Source organism: Apodemus sylvaticus, chromosome 7 (genome assembly GCF_947179515.1).
Source record: "Apodemus sylvaticus chromosome 7, mApoSyl1.1, whole genome shotgun sequence".
Taxonomy (NCBI): Eukaryota; Metazoa; Chordata; class Mammalia; order Rodentia; family Muridae; genus Apodemus; species Apodemus sylvaticus.
Genome location: NC_067478.1, coordinates 86,734,534 through 86,745,919, shown reverse-complemented (window position 1 = coordinate 86,745,919; position 11,386 = coordinate 86,734,534).

The window sequence follows — 11,386 nt, the reverse complement described above, 5'->3', positions numbered from 1 at the left end:
GTGACCCCGCCGCACGTGTCACGTCCGCTGCGTGATTGGGAGGGGCTGGAGGAGCCGAGCCTCTTAGAGAGCGAGCTGCAGTTGCCATAGCAACCGGGAATGGTGGTATCTGCCTGCTTGCCTTTCTTACCAGTGCTTCAGGGGAGCAACCCCAGGTCCAAAGAATGATCACTTACAAGAGAAGCGTCCTTGGAGAAAGGAGCCCTGGACGAACCTGGCCAAACACACCTGCAATCTTGACTCAGTGTGACCTTATTTGTATCACTACCTGTCTTGAGTTCACAGGCCTCATTTATAAAATATCCTGTAAGATCCCTTACTCATATACATCAAGGTGTGGGGGGACAGTTTGATCTTTGCTCTGTGTCGACACCAGTCCCGAGGCCCCAGAAGCTCCCAACACTTAACAATTTTCAGCTTTCACCTACTGCGTGTGCTTTACAGCCACAGCCAATAAATACACAAGATTAAAAAATAATAATAATAATCAAACTATTATTCACAAACTTCCTAAAGGACATGTTTTGCATATTTTGTAGAATTGAAAATGAAGATGGGAAGTCAAATGATCAGCTCACGACCTCCTACTTAGTCAAAATGGCCATGCTGAGACTTGAAACCACATCAAGCAGGCTCCAAAGAAAATGTGCTTCACCCCAGGCCACGCATAGCCCCAGCTCCGGGGCCTCACTTCTGGCTGTTGGTCTGTTTGCTTTTGTGCCCATGGAGTAGAGATGGTGGAGGCTGATCCTATGGAGGAATCAGCCTTACACAGATATGGGAGTGGGAATTCTACGAGTTGAGGAGAGTTCTACATACAATGTCAGTGTGCTTTGGCATAGTGTGTGTCCAGGAGGATGTGGGGAGATGTTGTGAGCATGCACGTGTATATACTAGTTCCTAGAGAGAGGCAAACAAAATTTCTTTGGGTGAGTTTAGCTTACCATCCTCATTCCTGGGGACTTAAATTGGTCTTTTATTTTGTCTTGTCCCGTAGGCATCCTGCCTTAGGCTGGAGAGAGACCTGAGAAGGTCCTGGTTAAGAAACACGTTCTGAGGACAATGAGTCAGGCAGTGGGCTTAGAGTACTCTTAGGTAGTTGCCTCCTGCCCAGGAAGGCTCTTTGCTGGCACCTTAGGAAGTAAGGACATTGAGGAACTAGAGTTATTGGCAGGACCACAGCCAAAAGCAGCCTCAGTGGGGAGGGCCATTACTATGAGTAGTAATTCATTACTACTAACAAAGAGTCTTGCTATGGATAGAAATACACACAGACATTGAATGTAAGGGTCCCCTTAGAAAACAAACTCAGATATTAGCGCTTCTACCTGTCTCTTGTCAATCTCCCCGTGGTAGCAGGAGTCCTCTTTCAAAACTTGAATCAGACTGTATCACTCCCTGGGGCTTAAAACCCTTCGTGATTCCCAAGGACTCTTCTTCCCCTCAGGATGAACCTGCACTCCACGTGCTTCCTGGAGCTCCTTTCCGCGGGCTGATTTTCCCAGCCTCCTCTCTTACCTGCCTCCTGTTATTCTACAGCCATGGCTTTCAGTCTGCGAGCTGCTAGCTACGCGCTGCTATTTAATTTTGTTTTCATCGAAATCAGGGAGTTGGAGGTGTATCTAGGCTGTTAGAATGCTTGGCCAGCATGCAGCATCAATCACTGGGATCCACCACCACACCTGGGTTATGCAGTGCTGCACAGCTGAGTTACCAGCGATGGAGAGATTGTAGCAGGAGCAGCAGGCATTCGAGGCTTCCCAGAGCAAGTCTGAGGCCAGCCTGGGTGGCATGACACTCTGTCTCAAGAAAAAAAAAAACACAAATGAAATGAAGGGCTAAGGATGTGGAGCCTTTGTAAACTCTTTTCCATGTTGTCTGAGGCTCTGGTAGATTCTCAGGCAGGCAGACAGACTCTTAAGTCAAACTTAAGTCAAACTAAGGTTTCTTCAGTCACATGATATTGGTATCACTCGGAGTATTATCTGTTATAATACTCCAAGCTACTGGCTACTACGTGGAATAATTCACATCTGGGAACTTTCAATACCACAGAACCTTCTAGTGGGCAGTGACTCACTAGCAAATCTCCATGTGTCGTGCTCTGTAGCAGTTCCTCTGATTAAACCATTTGCTTTAAACGTTTCTATTTCTATGAGATGGAAAACTGGAAGGAGAGCCGGGTCGATGCTAGTCCGCAGAGGGCGGACTTAGACTTGTGATTTTCATCATCAGTTTCCCATCATTCCTAAAGGGTCATCATCTAGGAAGAAGTAGGTAGGCACTGGGCCAAGATGAAAGGAAGAGGCAACAAAAGGACAAGTATCTGGTCATTTTTATTAGAAAGTGTAGGTACTTTGATCATTTTGATTCATACAACAGCTATATTATAAGGTTCGACCTATTTTTTTTAAAGGTTCAGCCTATTAATAAGGATGAGTTTAGGCTTGGTATGTGGTACAGGCCTGAAATCCTAGTGTTCAGGAGGTCAAAGAGAGGATTATCGTGAATTTGAGGCCAGCCTGGGCTATAGAGTGATACCAGAAGAAAGGACAGAGGGAAGGAGTGAGGAGGAAAGTGAGGGAGGGAGGGAAACAGGAAGGGACGGAGGGAAAGAAAAGAGAAGGCTTGGAGGAATTAAAGCTGCTTTAGTCAGTTCTCATGAACTCCTTGTGGTTAAAAATGGGTTAACAAAAGCAGAATCTGTTCTAACAGTGTATAGCAATCCCTGGAGGCGTTGGTCTGGTTGACCAGTTGATTCTATGATTCTTCATCAAAGCTGTTCTCTGATTCAGGATTTGCCATGCCCTAAGAGGTGTCTTAACCGCTCTCTGTGTTCGCATTGTGCCAGCTGCTGCTGGAGGTATTTTATATCGATTATTCCTTTTAATCCTCACAGGGATCTTCTGCAGTACATCTGGTACTATCAGATCTATCAAGAGAGACTCGGCTTAGGCAATGCATCCAGCAACCCACAGATAGTAAGTGGGGATGCCAAATCCATATTGAGGTCAGTCTGACACAGGAGTCTGAGTTCGTAATAGCCCTGTAATGAGGGGATATATCAGTGGAGTGTGAAGTCTCAGCCAGATGTTTGCATATCCTTTGGATTCAGCAAATGCTTATTTCATAATCATTATGTATCTGTATGTCTTAGATTTAGCAAGGTGGCTTGAGGCAAACAAATATGGATCTGACAGGGATGCTACAGTGTGGTTAGAAAGATAACATGTATACCCAAAACCTGATGGAGCTCAATGATAGGATGAAGGTACTTTTATTTGCTTACTTTTATGGCTGTTTGTTTTGTGTTTTATTTTATTGAGGTATGGTCTTGTTCTGTGAACCAGGCTGGCTTCAACCTCATAATCCTCCTATGTCGGTCGGCTTCCAATATAGTGGGATTATAGGTGTGTGGCACCACACTTATCAAGGATGTCAAACGTAAAGGGAATAAAGGTGCCACACTTTCAGCTGAAGCCTTTTCCCATGTGTGCGGTGGGATAATGCAGGGTAATGCAATGTATCAGTGTGGAGGCAGGGATACCAAGGGACGAAAGCACCTACTTGACTTGAAATAATAAGAAGTAGTTGGAAAAAGTAGTTTTCAATATCTGCTCTGGTTTTTCCACCAGACAGGCATGTGTCTTAAACTCTTGGCCTTAGACTATTAACTACTGAATAACTTGGGTCGATACAGCGGCATAAAACACCCAAAATGATGTGTAATAGATTGTATAGATTATACATTGTATACATTGTACATATGTGTTTCTAAATTCATAAATCCCATTAAAGTCACATAAATTCTGATTCATGGTTGGCACGTGTCTCTTTAAAATGTTCAGTTCTCAGGTTCTACGTTTTATTTTTGAAAACATAACTGATGTGAGGGCAGGTGCCACTCAGGAGATCGAAGCAAGAGGATTGCAAATTTAAGGCAAGCCTGAGCAACCAAGTGAGGCTATGTCTAAAAGCAGAGCGTGGGGAGGACTGAGGCCGTAGCTCAGTGGAAGTTTTGCTTAGCATGCTTGGGACTCTAGGTTCAAATGAAGGAAAAAAACATGGCCGATAGTTTTCAGAATGTAGCCTGCAGTGCCAAGTTTCATGAGCAAACAGAAATTGAGAAATTCTTAAGCTAGAGAGCAAGACCTAGAACTGGGAAATATCAGCATTTTCTTACTGGGCAGGGGATGTTCTTTAAAAAACTTCTTGACATGCTTACTTGCAGTTTCCATAGATAGATCAGGCAGAAGAAAATTACCAGGAAGGTCTCCACTTACTAAAGCTGTTTGCAATAAATTGCTTGATGTCTCACTAGTCCCTCTTAAATTTTATTGGAAAGAATGGGATATAGGAAGGCAAACATACTTTATATAAGTGTGTCCCAGTGAAGGAACTTCTCTGTCCACGTCTCTACTACTAGTCCATGTCACAGGACACCATGAATCCCCCAAAGCCTCTCAGCACAGTCCGCGAATGCTTCTTTCTCCTCAAATTTAAATATTATTCTGATTTCTAATGTTGTCGTTCGTGTCTTCCTCCTGTTTAAAAATCTGTATAAATAGGATCAGAAGAGACAAATCTTCTGATAATGCCACGGGGTTGTCTATGTTGTTGCTTGGAGCTGTGGCTTATTCGCCTTTGTTGTTAAACAGTATTGCGCGTTAAACACTAGAGTTAATTTTTCTGTTTCTTATTGGTGGACATTTGAAATGTAGTCAGTCTGAAGCTTTTAGGTGGAATGATCTTGTACTTGCCTCTCAATATACACATTTATAGCTATTGCTTTAGGAAACAAGCTTTAAAAAAACAAGTAGATCCTAGCTTGTTGAAATCAGCATGATTGAATATAATCGTAGTCAAGTCATATACGTTATTTAAATTTTTCTAATAACCGTATTAGAGAAGTTTTAAAAGGTATGTTTGATGGCAAACATTCATTTTAATATATATATATATATATATATATATATGTATATACACACACATATTGTGAATATATATCCACAATATTTCATTTAAACACATTATTAATATGGAAATGACTCATTCAAAGTCTTCTCATAGTAAGTCTTCAAAGTACTATGTGCATTTTATGCTTTGGACACTTCAGGACACATTTCAAGTGCTCAGAAAAAGATGAGTCTGTGGGTACAGCGATCGCTAGGCAAGCACAAGAATCTGAGTTCAGATCTCCAGCACACATACAAAAGCCACATGAAAGTGGTATATGCCTGTTAGCCTAGTGTTGTGACGGGGAGTGGAAGGTACCCAGAGACAGGCCAATCCCAAAGACTCCTGCACTGTCCAGTATAGCTTCAGGTCCAATGAGAGACCCTGTTTCAAAAGTAAGGTGGAAAAAAAAATAAAGAACATCTGACATCAACTTCTGATCTCTACATGCACATGCATGTGAATTCACAAATATACACCACACCACCTCACAAGTGTTTTCTAACCAACATAATGGAGGCACGTGTCTTAGTTACATTTTTAGTCTCATGACAGAACACTGTGACCAAGGCGTGTTATTTTTAAAAAGCATTTAACCTGGAGCTCACAGTACCAAAGGCTAGCAGAGTCCGTGTTCATCATGGCGAGGGAGTGTGGCAAGCACAGTGTTGGAGCAGGAGCTGAGAGCTCAGGTGTCGGACAGTGTCTGTGAGGCAGAGAGGAAGGGGAACTAGAAATGATGTGGGCGTTTGAAACCTCAAAGCCCACCCCCAGTGAGACACCTCTGTTACAGTTTGGTCTGCCTCTACCTCCCAGCCCCATGTTCCCAGAAGTAAGACTCAGACTCATAATATATTTACAGATACCTTGGCCACATAGCTAGGCTTATAACTGATCACACCTCCCTGGGCTAATTTCCCTCCTGGTTCTCTCCCAGAATTCTTTCTCCTCCCGAATGTCCTGACCTTTTATTTGACCCTTTCCTATAGGCCATAAGGGTTTTTTTGTTTGTTTGTTTTTGTTTTTTTGTTTTAATTGACAGGTGATACATCCATACAATACACAAGATATTCTCTCTTCGCACCTCCTCCAATAAGGCCAAACTTCCTAATCCCTCCCAAACAGCTCCACCAAATGTAGACCTAGTAGTCAAATATATGAGCCTATGAGGGTCATTCTCACTCGAACCACCACAATACAAACCATTACAACTATAAACCAACTTCCCAGTCCCTACTGTGGAACGTAGTACCAATGTCCATCACTAAAAGCAGCCTTCTCCCATCATTTTTACATTGGGGACTGCCAGACTTTAATTTTAGCCCTCTGTCTTAGGGTTCTACTGCTATGAACAGACACTATGACCAAGGCGACTCTTTTAAGGACAGCATCTAATTGGGGCTGGCTTACAGGTTCAGAGGTTCAGTCTATTACCATCAAGGTGGGAACACAGTAACGTCCAGGCAGGCATGATACTGGAGAAGAGTTCTACATCTTCATCTGAAGGCCACTTAGAGAAGACTGACTCCCACCTGGTTGGGAGGAGGGTCACATTGCCTGCCCCTACAGTGACACACTTCCTCCAACAAGGCCACACCTACTCCAACAAGGTCACACCTCCTAATAGTGCCACTACCTAGATCAAGAATTTTGAAACCATCACACCCTCTATCTCTCCTGTTTTCTTTCTTGCAACTTCTCAGTGAAAGTAAGAGTGTGTCCTTTTTCTGGCTTCTGTTCTTTTATTTATTTTCCTTAGAAAGGAAATGTTATTTTATTTATTTATTATCCTCTTTCTCTTTTCTCTCTGAACAAAACAAAACCACAACAAAACACCTGAGTAATATTTATCCATTAGCTCCTTAAATGATTGTCGGATTTCTTGAGTGAAACCATCTTGAGTTTTACTGATGGTACAAGCTTAAATTTTACACTCAATTATTTTATAATTATAGATAGGACTGTTTAATTTTTCTACTTCTTGAGTTGGTTTCTTTCTAGGGATTTGTTTGTGGGTCTACATTTCCAAATTTATTATTAAGTTCTTTTTGATGACCCGTCTGCATTGATTCTTCCATTTTATTCTAGATAATGGTTGCTTAGTCACGCCCTTTATTCTGTTGGCCTCGTCCACTTACATTTTTGTTACTGCTTTCCTTCATCTGTTTGCTTGTTTAGTTGGCTTTGAAACAGAATTCCTTGTACTCAGCCTGGCTTCAGCACATTATGTAATGAGGATGACTTTGAACACTTTGTTGGCCTCCCACTTCCTACTGCTGAGATTACGGGCATATGCCACCACATCTGGCTTGGCCTTTTCTGTTGTTATTTGGCAAATTTTGCTATTCCTTTTCTGTCTTCTTCTCTGAAAACTGCCTTTAAATAAACCATCTCTAAGGACAGTGCTGGCAGTGTGCGTGAGGTTTTATATGTTAGCACTTCCATTATAATTCAGTTTCCAGTATTTTCTGACTTCTTCAGTTTGTTGATCTGATAGATTAACATTAATTGATTTTTTCAGTGTTGAATCAGCCTTTTATATCTGTGAGAGATCACACTTGGGTATGGTATATAAATCTTATTATTAGATTGGATGTCAAACTGCTTCCTGTCTCTCTGCTGGGAGTTCCAGGGAGTCACAGGCATGTCACCAAGAGGAGGCAGGGCAAAGTCCAAAATGGGGTGTCCACAGTGGTTCCTGGTCTCCTCTCTGGGTACCAGAGGCATCTGGTGGAGAGGGTGACTATGTGCCCAGGACAAGCAGAATCTGGTCTGATTCAGAGTGAATGCCCAGTGTACTGGATGGGTTGGAGGGAGAGAAAGCCTTCCTCAGGAGTCTTAGTCACAGCACTTTAGTTGCAAGCCTTCCCTGTAGCAATCTTTAATGAAGCAGCTCTCCGAGATGACCCTTGCTTGTTCATATTGAGGGCAGATGTGGACACATACATGTTAGTTGGAGTGAACCAGGCATTATATACCTCTTGAAGGAAGGAATACCCAGAACAGGAAGGTCATTGGTTAAAGGCTGAAGGTTATGTAGACACCTCATTAGCATGGAGAAGAAATCCAGGTATTATGCTACGTTACTGAGTATCCATGGTCCTCTCAGTGGGGGTCAAGGTTATATGTGCAAGAGTAGGAACAGAGACAGGTAGGGACTGGCTCCACCCCTGCAGTCAGATCGCTGAGATTCCCAGGGTTTGAGCTCAGTCAGCCTTATCAGTTCTTATGCCTGTCTAGTAACACGGTCCCACATCCCCTAGGATTGGATTTGCCAAAATCCTGCTGGAGGAGACATTTGCATCTAAGTTCACTGGCCATATTGATGTATGGTTTTCCTATATCTTGACCAGATTTTAGCATTAAGGTGATACTGACCTCATAGAATGACTTAAGGTATAATTTTTTCTTAAGCTCTTGTTACAATTTGCTAATTTACCATCTGGGCTAGGTACTTTCTCTTTTTTGGAAGGTGATTTAATATTGGCCCAACTTCTTTTAATAGGCACATGCATATCCAGATCGTCAATTAATTATTCTATAAGTTTTAATAGGTTATGTCTTTCAAGGAACAGGCTCATTTTTATCAAGGTCATCAAATTTGTGGCCATTGAATTGTCCTTCCCATATTGTTCATTTGTGGGACAAATAATGATACTCCTTCTTTAATTTATAATATTATACTTATTTATGCTTCACTTTAATTCTCAGTCTAGCTAGAGGCTCATCAGTGCTCCTGATTCCTTTCAAAGAGCCATTGTTTTTGATCATTGTTTTTCTCCATGGAGTTTCTGTTCAAGATTCCACCAATTTGAGCTCAAATATTTGTTTGTTTTGTTTAATTTGGATTTAACACAATGCATTGTTGCTGCTGTTTTTGGTTATTGGAGATAGGTTCAGACCAATGTATATGAGAGAGAGTAGTCTCAAACTCTGAGTCCTCCTGCCTCAAGTCTCAAGTAACTGTACATATAGTTTTGTTCTTTTCCTAGTTTCCTACAAGGAAGTTCAGCCAGCTGACTCTCAGTCTTCTTTTTATGTATTCAGTGCTAGAATTTCTCCTGTTAGTGTTGCCTTTGCTGTATCCCACATGTTTTGATGGTTTTGTTTTTGTGTTCGGCTCAACCTATCTTTGATTGCCATTTATTCTTTGACCCTGGGGTTATTTAGAAGGGTGGTAAGATCTGGTAATTTTATGTTACCTTAACATTTGTTCAAAGTACAAACTTAACAAGCTTTCTCATGCCACAAGCAAAGCTTGGTCACCTTTGCTGCACCACCTAGTCTCACACCCTGGGTCCTTAGGATGCTCGGTTCAGCCGTCTGTCTTCACAGCCCCCTCCTACCTACGCCCTGCAAATGGGGCTTACTGGACTTGCTGCTCCCCAAAGCAGACAGACAAGCATCAGCGACTCCCTTTTCAGTCATGTTGAAAAAAACACAACTGGAAAAAAAAAAACAGTCCTGAGAGTGTTGAACAGTTAAAACTCCCAAAAGGAAATCTGCTTGGGTAACATCCTGGACTCCAAGAAAGGCTTGGACTCTCTCACGAGCCCCTCCCTCCTGCTACAAGTGAGCTCTGGGCTCTATCTTAAGCTGCTTCTTCCTGCAAAGCAGGGTGACCCTTTCTTTCTGAGATCTGTAAGTGATGTGTCACTTCTGTTATTCCCCATTTTGCCATATTGCCTCTTCTGTGTCTGTACATCTGAACGAACCTTACGTGCTCAGAGACACCCTAGAGCATGTCTATCTTGGTAGAAAGAAGCTAGACAAAAGTCAGGCAAGATGTACCAGGGCGTTTATCAATATAAATATGTTTGTCATGCGATCACCTGGTCACACATTAGCCAAGACAAGTCATCAGGACAAAGATGTATCCTGTGGGCTCTTCATAGGATGGCTCAGCAGATAAAAGTGTTGTGGCACAAGCCTGGCAGCCTGGGTTTGAAGTTCAGAAAGCACATTTAAAAAGCCATATTTGGTGATACACATCTGTAATCACAGTACTCATAGCAAGATAGGAGATGGAGACCGGAGAATCAGCTGCTTGTATATACAATGTGGCAGTAGAAACAAAGACTCAGCCTAAAAATAAAATAGGAAAGATTCCCAAAGGTTGCCCTTTGACCTTCACACCTGTCCCTTGGCACACATGAGCCTTTGGACCACAAGCAACTTTTTAAAAGTATCTTGTTAAGCCTGGAGTCCTTTTAGGACATGGCTAAAATCTACAGTCACTGTCCAGATAAAGACCTCAGTACCAAACTGGAGAAGGTCTGAGAAATATATTTTAAACTTTTAAATATAAAGAAATCTTTTTTTTTAAGATTTTAAAATTTATGAATGAGTGTCTCCCTGAATGTATCTGTGTATGCTACATGCTTTCCTGGTGCCTGCAGAGGGCAGAAGACTGTGTCAGGTCCTGAAACTGTATCTATGAATCCATGTATCTGTGAGGTTGTGAACCTCATTGTGGATACTGGGAACTGAACCCTGGTCCTCTGCATAGGCAGCAAGAATTCACCCACTGAGCCATCTCTTTGGCCCCCAGTATGTGGTAATCTTAAAGTGATTTTTAAAATTAAGTTCCAGTTTCTTGAGGTTTTTTTTTCCAGTGCATAGGAATCAAGCCCAGGGTCTCAGTCACATAAGGTAAGTGCTCTACTGTTGAACTGCATATTCAATCCCATAATTCTTATGTTCCTTAAAACGTGATCAAAGACTAGGATTCCAGTCCTTTGGACACTGCAAAAATTTGCTTTATTCCATGGTGAACACGGAAGTAATTCTTGGTGAATAATGATCAAAGCATTTCTTCTCCATCATTGTTGAGTCCACTGGGTTTTTTTTTTTTTTCATTTTTTTTTCATGTTGTTGTTTTGGGTTTTTTTGTTTTTTGTTTCTGTGTTTTGTTTTGTTTTGTTTTGTTTTCGGGACAGGGTTTCTCTGTGTAGCCCTGGTTGTCCTGGAACTCACTTAGACCAGGCTGGCCTCAAACTCAGAAATCTGCCTGCCAAGTGCTGGGATTAAAGGTGTGCGCCACTACTGCCCAGCGAGTCCACAGTTTTATATGAGGGATTTGGTCCAGTTCCATAATTGTGTGGTCCAATTGCTTACATTCTTACTCATTTTGACTACAAATTGGTTTCATAGTAACTAGTACAAACTTTTATTTGCTACTAAGAACTGTAGTTTGAAAATCCTTGCTGTAACTATGAGGGGAAAATCTATTTGTCCTTATAATTCTGGCCAATTTTGATTCATGTCTTTGGAGCTATAATTTACATAGTAGAACTTGTATGGAACATTTTAAATTCTCTTTCGGATAGATTAAAGTTGTCGTTGAGACATAGCCTGCATTTCTCAGCTAATACTTTCAGTGTAGCCTTAAGGACTGTCTTGTCAGATATTAATTACTTCTTTTTGTAAA